This window comes from Eulemur rufifrons, chromosome 30, assembly GCF_041146395.1.
Source record: "Eulemur rufifrons isolate Redbay chromosome 30, OSU_ERuf_1, whole genome shotgun sequence".
Lineage (NCBI taxonomy): Eukaryota > Metazoa > Chordata > Mammalia > Primates > Lemuridae > Eulemur > Eulemur rufifrons.
In genome coordinates this window covers 77,738,164-77,751,728 of record NC_091012.1, presented here as the reverse complement: position 1 = coordinate 77,751,728, position 13,565 = coordinate 77,738,164, and positions in this window count along the sequence as shown.

Here is a 13,565-nt window from a genome sequence, read left to right as displayed (position 1 = left end):
TTAGAGAGAGCTCTAGAACAAATGGGCCTGATTGACATTTACAGGACATTCTACCCAAAAATCACCAAATATACGTCCTTCTCATCAGCTCATGGGACATTCTCTAAGACTGACCATATCCTAGGACACAAAGCATGTCTTAAAAAATTAAAAAAATAGAAATTATACTATGCATCTTCTCAGATCACAGTGGAATAAAGGTAGAAGTCAACCCAAGCAGAAACTCTCATTTCTACACAAAGTCATGGAAATTAAACAGCCTTCTGCTGAACGACTATTTCATAAACTAGGAAATCAAAAATTCTTTGGACTAAATGACAAAGGAGACACAAGCTATCAAAATCTGTGGGACACAGCTATAGCAGTCCTGAGAGGAAAGTTTATTTCCATAAATGTCTATATCCAAAAAACAGAAAGATCACTAATAGGCAACTTAATGAATAAACTCAAAGAACTGGAGAAAGAAGAACAGACTGACCCCAAACCCAGCATAAGAAGTGAAATTAATAGGATCAAATCAGAACTAAATGAAATTGACAACAAGAAAACCATACATAAGATTAATAAAACAAAAAGTTGGTTCTTGGCAAAGATAAACACAATTGACATACCTTTGGCTAGACTAACTAAGAGCAGAAAAGAAAAATCTCTAATAATCTCCATCAGGAACATGAAAAGAGAGATTACAACTGATGCCATGGAGATACAAGATATCATCTGTGAATACTACAAAAAAAATTATGCACACAAACTGGAAAATGTGGAGAAAATGGAGGAATTTTTAGAAACAGTCTCCCTAGGCTCAACCAGGAAGAAATAAAATTCCTGAAAAGACCAACATCAAGAATTGAAATTGAAACAGCAATAAAAATCCTTCCTAAAAAAAAAAAGTCCCAGACCAGATGGTTTCACACCCGAATTTTACCACAACTACAAAGAAGAACTGGTGACTATCCTGCAGAAGTTATTCCACAACATCAAGAAGGATGAAATCCTCCCCAACACATTTTAACAAGCCAACATAACCCTGATACCAAAACCAGGAAAGGATGCAACAAAAAAAAAAAAGAAAGAAAGAAAAGAAATCTATGCACCAATAACTCTTATGATAATAGGTGCAAAAATTCTCAACAAAATCCTAGCAAGACAAATCCAAATGCTTATCAAGAAAATAATCCATTACGACCAAGTGGGCTTCATCCCAGAGTTGCAGGGATGGTTCAACATATGCAACTCTATAAATGTAATTCACCACATAAATAGAAGCAAAAACAAAGACCATATGATCCTCTCAATAGATGAAGAAAAAGCATTTGACAAAATTCAACACCCTTTTATGATAAGAACGCTTAACAAAAGAGGCATAGATGGGGACTACCTAAAAACTGTACAAGCCATATATGACAAACCCACAGCCAGCATCATACTGAATGGGGAAAAATCGAAAGCATTCCCACTTATAATTGGAACCAGAGAAGGTTGCCCACTATCTCCACTTCTATTCGACATAGTGCTGGAAGTCCTTGCGAGCACAATTAGGCAAGAGAGCAGAATTAAGGGTGTCCAAATGGGGGCAGAAGAATTCAAACTCTCACTCTTTGCTAATGATATGATATTATAACCAGAAAACCCAGGGATTCAACCAAGAGACTGCTGGAATTGATAAATGAATTCAGGAAAGTCTCAGGGTACAAATTCAATACACACAAATCAGAGGCATTCATATATGAAAATAACAGTCAAACTGAACATCAAATGAAAGACTCAATACCCTTTACAATAGCAAAAAGAAAATAGAGTACCTAGGAATATATTTGAATAAGGAGGTTAAAGATCTCTATAGGGAGAATATGAAACACTGAGTAAGGAAATAGAAGAGGACGTAACAGGTGGAAAACCATACTGTGCTTGTGGTTCAGCAGAATCAACATTGTTACAATGTCTGTACTACCCAAAGTAATCTATAGTATAGATTCAATGCAATCCCTATTAAAATACCAACATTATTTTCACAGACATAGAAAAAATAATTTTATCCTTCATATGGAACCAGAGAAGACCCCATTTAGCAAAATCAATTTTAGGCAATAAGAACAAAATGGGAGGTATTAATTTACCAGACTTCAAACTATACTACAAGGCTATAGTTATGAAATCATCTTGGTATTGACACAAGAACAGAGATATTGACCAGTGGAACAGAATTGAGAACCCAGATAGAAAACCATCCTCATATTGCCATCTAATCTTTTACAAAGGAGACAAAAACATATGCTGGGGAAAAGAATCCTTATTCCATAAATGGTGCTGGGGAAACTGGATAGCCACATGCAGGAGACTGAAAGAGGATCCACACCTTTTACCTCTCACAAAAATCAAATCAGGGTGGGTAACAGAGTTAAATATAAGGTGGGAAACTATTAAAATTCTGGAAGAAAATGTGGGAAAAACTCTTACAGAGATTGGCCTAGGCAAAGAATTTATGAAGAAGACCCCAAAGGCAATCACAGCCACAACAAATATAAATGAATGGGACCTGATTAAATTAAAAATATTCTGCACAGATAAAGAAACAGTCACGAGAGCAAACAGACAACCTACAGAATGGGAAAAAAAATCTTTGTATGGTACACATCCAATAAAGGACTGATAACAAGAATCTATTTAGAACTCAGGATAATCAGGAAGAAAAAAATCAAACAACTCTATCAAAAAGTGGGCAAAGGACATGAATAGAAAATTTTCAAAGGAAGATATAAAAATGGCCAGCAAACATATGAAAAAATTCTCAACATCTCTAATCATCACGGAAATGCAAATCAAAACCACAACAAGATATCAGTTATCTCCAGTGAGAATGGCCCCTATCAAAAAGTCCCAAAACAGTAAACGTTGGCATGGACACACAGAGACAGGAACACTCATACACTGCTGATGGGACTGCAAAGTAGTGCAACCCCTGTAGAAAGCAATATGGAGATACCTTAAACTGATTCAAGTGGACCTACCATTTGATCCAGCAATTCCATTATTGGGCACCTACCTAAAAGAACAAAAGATATTGTATAACAAAGATGTCTGCACCCGAATGTTTATAGCAGCACAATTCACAATAGCAAAGATGTGGAAACAACCCAAATGCCCATCAATACATGAGTGGATTAGTAAAATGTGGTATATGTATACCATGGAGTATTACTCAGCTATAAGAAATAATGGGGATACAGAATCTCTTATGTTCTCCTGGAAAGAGTTGGAACCCATTCTACCAAGTGAAGTATCCCAAGAATGGAAAAATAAGCACCACATGTACTCACCAGCAAATTGGTTTCCCTGATCATCACCTAAGTGCACATTTGGGAATAACGCCAATTGGGTATCGGACTGAGGTGGGGGATGGGCGGAGGGGATGGGTGTGTACCTACATGATGAGTGCGACGTGCACTGTCTGAGGAATGGACACGCTTGAAGCTCTGACTAGGGGGGATGGGCAGGACATGGGCAATATTCATAAGCTAAACTTTTGTACCCCCATAATAAGCTGAAATAAAAATAATTAAATCACAACTTTAAAATTTAAAAAATAAAACCTTGTGATGCTTGTAAGATGTGCTCTTAAATTAAGGACATAGAAATGATAATAGTAATATAATGAGAAAAGTTATATTTCATAAACAACAACCAAAGGGAAGTTGGTATAGCTATAATAACATCAGACAAAGTATAAAAGGTAAGAAGGATATCATCAGAGATAAAGAAAGACATTTCATTATGATGAAAATGTTAGTCCATCAATATTTGGATGTACCTATTAATAACTTCAAAATCATAAGTGTTGCTGAAGTGAAAGGAGAAAATGGACAAATCTGTAATCATAGTGGAAGAGTTTGAGAAACCTCTTTTAGTGTCTGATAAAACAAGCACAAGAAGAAAAAAGAAAGAAAGAAAGAAAAACACAATTAACAAGATTAAATAATAGATTAAAGTATAAATAACACAACTAACAAAATAGATTTGATTGGCATGTGTGACATAGTGCACTGAATAGAGAAAGAACACATATTCTTTTCAAGTGTACATACAATATTGACTAAAATTGACCATATGTAGATCTATATAGAAAATCTTGAAAAAATTCAAAAACTTGAAATCATACAGAGTATGTCCTCTTACCATAACATAATTAAGCTAAAAATTAGGGAGACACTATAAAAAAAATCAGGGAGACAAAGGAAAATAGAAATTCCCAATAATTGTAATTAGGAAAGACTCTTAAATAAGCCATACATTGAATTAAGTAATAATATAAATTAGAATATGTTTTCAACTGAATAATAGTGAAACTTGTGAGATGCAGTTAAGGCCAGCTTAGACGGGGATCTTGCAGCTTCAAATATTAATGTATATATTGAAAAAGAAGGGAATGTGTGAAATTAATGACCCAGGGTGCATCTCAAAAACTTACCAAAGAGAATATTATATTACATCCAAAGAATGTCAATAAGCCATGGATAATGGTGAACCCCTGTATTCGCAGCTACCCGGTTACTCTGGGAGTGGGGTGAGGGAGGAGAATGGCTTGAGCCTAGGAGTTCAGGGCTGCAATGCAATGTAGTAATTTCTGTGAATAGTCACCGTACTCCAGCCTGGGCAACATTGACAGAACCCCATCTATAAAAAAAAGAAAGAAATAAAAAGAAGATCGGAAGAAAGTAAATAAAAAAATAAAGATGAGAGCAAGTTATAATAAAATAGAAAAAATTAATGTACAATGTAATCAATAAATATACAATATTTGTTAGATATTAAAATCAATAAATATAGAATAAACATAGTAAAATGAACAGAAAAATTCAAAGAAGAGGAGAATCCAATATCCAATGAAGCTATAAAAGTAGGATTAACCTCATCTATTAGAGAATTGCAAATCCAACTACTATAAATTACCATTTCACACATGAGTAACCCTAATTATTTTCCTTCTTTTTAATTTTTTTGGATAATATATTTTACCCTTCAAAATGTATCCTAGAATAGGTTTTTCATGTTTTATTAAGAAATACAGCAGTATTTACAATTGAATTGTACCTAATTATTTATTTTCATTTTGGAAGAATTGACACATTGAGTTTATTTAATCTACCAGTGCAGAAATGTGGTCTTTCCATTTATTTAGCTGTTCTTTTATATACTTCAGAAAAGTTTTACAGTTCACCTTATATAGATTTTGCATGTTTTATTATCTTTATTCCTAGATAAATCAAATTATTCTGTTGGAAATTCTAGGATGATTATTGTGGGAATTGGCCTTTCATAAAAAAAATTAAATGTTCTGATATTCATAAATTTTTAAGTTCTCAATGCATTCACTCCAACAAGTAGTTGGCAGTCTCTATAAGAAGACAAAAATTCGTTTCTTTAAAGACAATCAGAGAATTAAAAGGGGGCTCTCAGAAATTAAAAAATATATATATCTTTTTAATTAAAAAACTTTTAGAAGATTTTGCTAGAATGAAAGATAAAATAAGTCTTCTGGAAAGCAGGAGATGGTAATGCTTTGCATATATTCTATTTGTTCACCCCTATTGACAGCTTCTTTGGAGTAAGCAAAATTTATATGACAAGTTCTGGTTCAAGGAATGTAAGCAGAAACAAATTGTCAGTTACAGAATGAAGCATAGAAGAGAGGGTTTGAGTTGTTTTAATACCTGCTATAATGATCATAAAAGACCTCAGGTTTAGATGATAGTGGTACAAGATCATAGCTGCTCAAAATGCTGTGTGGCTTCATGGAGGGCAGCTTCTCTGGAGAGTATCTAAGAAACTAAAGTGGTCTTTACTTGAGAAAGACATAAGCCATTGAGAGTTGGGCATAGTTTATTACCACAGCATAAAATAGATTACTACAATAGAAGGTAAATCTTTCTAATATGTGTTTGCACACACATAATCCTCCCCAGTAAATCTTAGAAGTATTAGAATTGTCTCTTTGTTCCATAGTCTCTATTATGCAATTTTAGAATTTATATATACTGATATTTTTTCCCCAACCTTTTTATTACTCTTGAATGGTGTCTTTCACTCAAAAGGAACAGGGCATCCTTCAACTTAGAGGGCCCATTTCTATTATTGTTTCGATAACATTCTCCATTCCATTTCCTGTTTTCTTTTTCTAAAATTCAGTTGTCAGGTATTGTCACCACAGGAATTAGTTCTTAGGCCTCTTATCTTCCCTATTATATTTTCTATTTCTTTGTCAAAAGGAAAGAATTTCATTTTGGAACTTCATTTTCAAGAATTTCTAATACATGTAAAAGTTTTACATTTTTTCTTTTTTTTAAAATTTCAAAATATTAAGGGGCTACAAATGTTTTTGTTACATGGATACCTTTTACAATGCTTCAGTTAGGGCTTTTAGTGTGCCCATGATCACAATAGTGCTTGTTGTACCCCGCAGGTAGGTTTTTATGCCTCCCCTCCTCCTCCCTCCCCCTTCTTCATTTCCAATGGCCTTTACATCTCTTTGTGCCCATCAATTAGTTCCCCATTATTGGAGGGCATATATGGTGTTTGTTTTGCCATTTCTGAGATGCTCCGCTTAGGATAATGGTCTCCAGTTCCATCCAAGTTGCTGTGAATGACATTATTTCATTCCTTTTTATGGTTGAGTAGCACTGCATGTTATATATACAACACATTTTCTTAATCCACTCATGAATTGATGGATACTTAGGTTGATTCCACATCTTTGTGATTGTGAATTTTGTTGCAATAAATAAGTGCAGGTGTGTTTTTTTGATAAAATTAATTCTTTTCTTTGGGGTGGGTACCCATTAGTGGGATTGCTAGGTTGAATATTAAGTCTACATTTATCTCCTTGAAAAATCTCCACATTGTTTTCCATAGAGGTTATATTAACTTGCAGTCCCACGAACAGTGTATAAGTGTTCCTTTCTCTCTGCATCCATGCCAGCATGTATTGTTTTTTGGCTTTTAAATAATGGCCATTCTGACAGGATAATGTGATATCTCATTGTGGTTTGAATCTGCATATTCCTGATGATTAGTGATGTTGAGTATTTCTTCATATGTTTGTTGGTCATTTGTCTATCTTCTTTAAAAAAAAAATCTCTGTTCATGTCTTTTGCCCACGTTTTTAAGAGGAACCATTTGTTTTGTTCTTGCTGATTGATAAAAGACTTAAATGTAAAGCATAAAACCTAAAAATTCCACAAGAATATGTAGGAAAAAATCTTCTAGACATAGACCTAGGAAAAGAATATATGACTAGTGTATGTAAGAGAACAAAAATAAATGCATGGGGCTTGATTAAATTAAAAAGCTTCTGTGCAGCTAAGGAAATAACCAACAAAGAAAATAGACAACTTACAGAATGGGAGAAAATATTTGCATGCTATACATCCAATAAGGGGCTGATGACCAGAATTGACAAAGAACTCAAGCAAATCAACAAGAAAAAAACAACTCCATTAAAAAAGTGGACAAAAGATATGAACAGAAGATTTTCCAGAGAAGATAGAAAAATGGCCAATAAACATATGAAAAAATACTCAATATCTCTAATCATCAGGAGAATGCAAATTAAAACCACAATGAGATATCACCTTACCCCAGTTAGAATGGATTTTATTAAAAAGTCCAAAAACAATAGATGCTGGTGTGGATGCAGAGAGAAAGGAATGCTTATACACTGCTGGTGGGACTTCAAATTAGTACAACCTCTATGGAAAACAGTATGGAGTTTCCTCAAAGAACTAAAAGTAAACCTACCATTTGATCCAGGAATTCTACTACTGAGTATTTACCCAAAGTGAAAGAAGTCATTTTATGAAAGACACCTGCACTCAAATATTTATTGCAGCACAATTCACAATTTCAAAGATGTGGAACCAACCCAAGTGACTAACAATTTGTGAGTGGATTAAAAAAATGTGGTGCATGTATACTATGGAATGCTATGCAACCATAAGAAAGGATGAATTAAGGCCTTTTGCTAAAATTTGGATGGAACTGTAAGCCACTATCCTAAGTGAAGTATCTATAAAATTGAAAAACAAATACCACATGTACTCACTCTTAAATTGGAACTAACCAACAAGCACACGTGTGCACAGAGAGAAGTAAAACTCAGTGGAAATCAAGCTGGGGGAGGGGGAAAGAGGGGTTGGGTGAAAACCTACCAAACAGGTACAATGAATAATATCTGGATAATGGACACATTTATAATGCTGACTCAAGCATAACAAAATTGATACATGTAACCTAAAACAATGTGGTACATGTATACCATGGAATACTACTAAACTACAAAAAACAATGGTGATCTAGCACCTCTTATATTATCCTGGACAGAAATTGAGCCCATCCTTCGAAGTGAGTTATCATGTGATATATGTATACCATGGAGTACTACTCAGCTATAAGAAACAATGGTGATATAGCACCTCTTGTATTTTCCTGGAAAGAGTTGGAACCCATTCTACTAAGTGAAGTATCCCAAGAATGGAAAAATAAGCACCACATTTACTCCCCATCAAATTTGTTTCCCTGATCATCACCTAAGAGCACATTTAGGAATAACACTGATCAGGTGTCGGGCAGATGTGGGTGGGGGATGGGATGGGTGTGTATATACATAATGAGTGCGATACGCACTGTCTAGGGGATGGACAGGTTTGAAGCTCTGACTCAAGGGGTGGGGGGCAAGGGCAATATACGTAACCTAAACTTTTGTACCCCCACAATTTGCTGAAATAAGAATAATAAAAAAATAATAAGATAAAAAAAAAAGAATGGAACAACATGCACCACATGTACATGCAATCAAATCGGTTCTGATTGACAAACACTAAGGTGTTCACATGGTAGTTATACTCATTGGGTGCCAGTCAAGCGGGGGGTGGGGGTGGGTTAAACCCACAACTAATGGAAGCGGAATGCACTGTATGGGGGAGGGATATGCTTGTAGAACCCTGGCTTGAGTGGGGCAAATGTAGTACATGTAACCAAAATGTTTGTACCCCCATAATATCCTGAATAAAAAAAAATCAAATTGATTTTCATTTTAGTTTACTACATATGTATATATCAAAAAGATATATTATTAAATTTTATATATTTTGGAGCTTTAAATAAACGATATCATATATTCACTCAATAATTTTCCTGATATTTATTTATATTTTAATACATAAAGCTATATAACTCATTTATTGTCACACAATATGTGTATGCAGGAAGCAAAAAGTTGTTATTGCTTCAATCTTCTCTCCCCAAACCTAGACAATGGATACCTAAAATTGATGTTCAAGAAAATGAGGTTAAGAATTCTGCATCTAAAAAATCATTGTTTTCACACCCATTGCAGTAGAGAAGGGGCCCTGGAATAATGGTACAGGAAAGTATCACATTTACAAATCTTGTTTGTCAGCAAGAACTGCCCAGGGCCACATGAAGATGACCCATGTTTCATTTTCCTTCCAAATTTCACAAGTGCATCTAGTTAGTGAAACTTAATTCACAATAAAAGCCATATCTTTATCAAAGACTTAGAAATATGGTTTTTAGCTGTCTACCCTCTCAAAAAAAAAAAAAGTGGAATAGAAGTTGAGAAAGCCTGTCCAAAGGAACTACAACAAAAATGTTAAAAGAGGGAGGAAACTAAAATGTGTCCCAAGTTCCTGACTTCAGCAACTGTGTAGATGGTACTGCCATTCATTAAGGAACATAGCTTTTATTTTTCAGTAGAGAAGCTTAAAATTATGATATAACTTAGGAGAGTTGTTTGACTTGGGGATACAATACACAGATAGTAACTGAAGCCATAAGGTAGATGTGATTGTATGGTGAGAAGAAAATAGGCCCTGTGAATTGAAAAATATCAACATTTATGGAGTAAGCAGAAGACTGTTAGTTATGTAGCATAGCCAAAATTTGAACCCATACCTATCTCACTCTTTGAAACGCACACTTTTATTCATAATAACCTACTGCTTTTCACTTACATGGTCACATTTTTTATTTATAAAGATAATTCTGACATTAGTTAAATAATAGATCATCTTTCAAAACCACTGTAACAATGTCATTGATTTTGTTCAAGTAAACACATTAGTTCCAGAAACTAGATATTTTATAATAACAAGTAATTGAAAAGTAAGAATTTAGTATCTTAAATATTTCCTTGGGGAGGACATAAGGTGAAACTCAATTTATTTTTATAAATCTGTGAATTGATAAAATCCATCCTAAGTGTTGAGATTTTAAGAGGGGATAGTTGAGCATAGGTAATAATGAAGTAAGTGCATTGATAGACCTTCCACATAAACAGTGTAAAGTGGAAGGAACCCCTCTAGAAGCCGATGGCGTGAGTCATAGCCCCACCAGAGCTCCTTACTATTCTTATGCACTTGGCCATTTTGCCTATTCTTCAACATTCTCGACTACCTACTCACCTTAAGTTTTAGTTTGCCTGATAATCTTAATGCATGAAAGAAGAAAAGGCAGGGTACATACGGATTAACAACTGCATTATCTTCATTAATTCTTGTATATATTTCACTCACATATTTTAATAGAAATCTCTTTGCTATTTGGAGCCTCATATATTTCTATATCATTTATTTTTATAGCTTATAGCTTGAATGATACTCTCTAAAACTTGTATAACTAGTGAATATTCCCTCCTTAAACTCTTTTCTTCTTTCCCTTTCTACCTTACCTCCTTCCTTTGACTATTCAAACTTTATCTGTGAAATCTTACCTGACTACTCTTATTTCAATGAGTTGCTATCTCTTCTAGTGTGTTGAATGAAGAAATAAAGATGAAAATTTTGTAAGCCTCTATCAGCACAAATCACATTATAAGCTATATATTTGTTTGCCTATCTGCCTCTATACTACACTGCAAATTCCTGGAGTTCATGTTTACTTTCCTATTTTTTCTCTGTGTCTTTAGCTTTTAGCTCAGTAACTGGTCACATAATTGGTATCTAGAAATACTTGTTGAAAAGTTGACTAAATTGACTCATCATATAAATGCCAAGAAAGAGAATGGAAGAATAAATAGTATTAAATTATTTAGAAAATGACCAACTGACAGAAGTAATGAGCATAGAAGACCAGTCAGTGTCACAAAGCAGGAGAGAAAGATATTTAGAAGAAGAAGGGGAATAAAATCATAAACCCAAAGAGGTCAGATGAATATTACTCCCTCATGTTTTTGAAATTTGGTGCTCCAAATATAGCTTATTTTTATAGGCCAAAAGGGAATGAGTGACTCAGAATGTGTGTGCAATAATAAAAATTATCTACCAGATATGAAGTTGGAAATTCTATTCTCTGGGAAATTTGATATGTATATGAGAAACATCAGTAGTGGTCACAGACCCCAAATGCACACTGAACACTACCTAGTAAGCCTACTTGGTTTCTCTAGTATATTGGGTTTCCTTTTAACCATAACAACTATTACATTCCTTCTAGTCTCTCCTGAAACCACTCATATTAATTTATCCTTTCTCAGTCTCAGATGAAAACTATATTTCTTTTTTTTTTTTTTTTTTTGAGACAGAGTCTCACTCTGTTGCCCAGGCTAGAGTGAGTGCCGTGGCATCAGCCTAGCTCACAGCAACCACAAACTCCTGAGCTCAAGCGATCCTCCTGTCTCAGCCTCCCGAGTAGCTGGGACTACAGGCATGCGCCACCATGCCCGGCTAATTTTTTCTATATATATTTTTAGCTGTCCATATAATTTCTTTCTATTTTTAGTAGAGATGGGGTCTCGCTCTTGCTCAGGCTGGTCTCGAACTCCTGAGCTCAAACGATCCGCCCACCTCGGCCTCCCAGAGTGCTAGGATTACAGGCATGAGCCACCGCGCCCGGCCAAAACTATATTTTTTATTTCAAACAAAAATTAGAAGTGATCTGGTGAGTCTCTTATCCTCCCAATAACAAACCTACCTGCATCTGTACCCAAATACTCTGCTCTTAATTCCTGTTAATATAGAGGGAGGGTTACTTTTCCTATAGCAGGCCATACTCTTTTTGTTTGTCTTGGAATCAAATTTATTCTCAAGAAGCCCACTCTTATAATTTTCCTCTCTTCTGCATCATTAATTATCTACCCCAATGGATAATTCCCATCACCACACAAACATCTTCTAGATCATTTATTAATTTAATAATTTAACAAATATATATTTAACACTTTCTAGTACCAAGGATACAGCACTAAGCAAAAGAAACAAAAATTCCTGTTCTCATGGAACAAGGTAAATAAACAATGAATATTATTTTACTAAACATAACATACAACAAAATATATACAACCCAAAGTGCATGCTATGCATAAAATACAAGGTATCAATACATAATCTCAGTTATATAATAAATTAGAAGATGATAAGTACTAAAAGAAAAAATAAAGTATGTTATGGGCACTTGAGAATTTTGGGGACTCGGTTAAAATTTCAAATGGGGTCATTAGGGTAGGCTTCAATGAGAAGAAAATACTTGAGCAAATATTTGAAAGAAGAAAGAAAATGGGTCATGAGTATATCTAGTGTAAGAGATAAAGTTATAGCATTGTCTGTCATGAAATATACAATCTGCACTTCACCCCACATCAACTTTCAACTACCATCTAATATTCTATTCCCTCAAAGTCACACCAATTGAAAGAGATACCTGTAGTTTTCATTTTCACTTACTCCTGTTATATTTTCTTCTCAGCCCATTACAATTGTGCTTCCATACTCATTCTTTAAATAAATTTCTGTTGTCAATTTCACTAATGCTTTTCATGTTGCCATATCCAGTGGTCCCACTTTTTTTCCCCATAGACACAATTCACTCCTTTTAAAGAAAAAAAAAATGAAAGGCAAAACTGTGTTAAGATTTGTTTTTAAACAGTACACTGTTTTTTATAACAAACTTGCTACCAAATGTGTCTTTAAATAGCGCTGTCTAGGTGATATTTTCTATAGCCACTAACCTTGCCTGGTACAGTTGTAAATTGGCATGGAAATTTAAAGCAGGTTTTTGTTGGTGCATGGTACAAATTAATAATATATGGACATGGTAGTGTTTTCATCTTCAGTTGTCTCTGATGCAGCTTATAGGACATAATGTTCTATTAACTGAAGACCATTCTGTAATTGCAAAATAAAAAGTTGCAGCTACCTTCTTGACATTATGAATGCTTATAAATAAATACAATTTTTCATTCATATTGCTGTCCTTTTGATTAGGTCTGAATTTTTTTCTTCATAAGAGAAAACTAGTCCTTTGCTTTTGCCCACTTTGGGTCACATGAACTATTACAGTGTTTATTTTTTCATACAGTTAGCTGATAAAAAGCTTTTGTCTACACACTGCATACTCATAATGGGAGTAATGCCAGTTGAATTAAGATAGTTTTTATCCATAACTGAAACTCCAAAATCTTGATCAGTTGATATTAAATCTCACATAGCCTAGTTACATTTGCAAAGTGAAAAGTAAGTAATCTATTCACAGCATGGGCTTACTAGAATAAAAAGTTT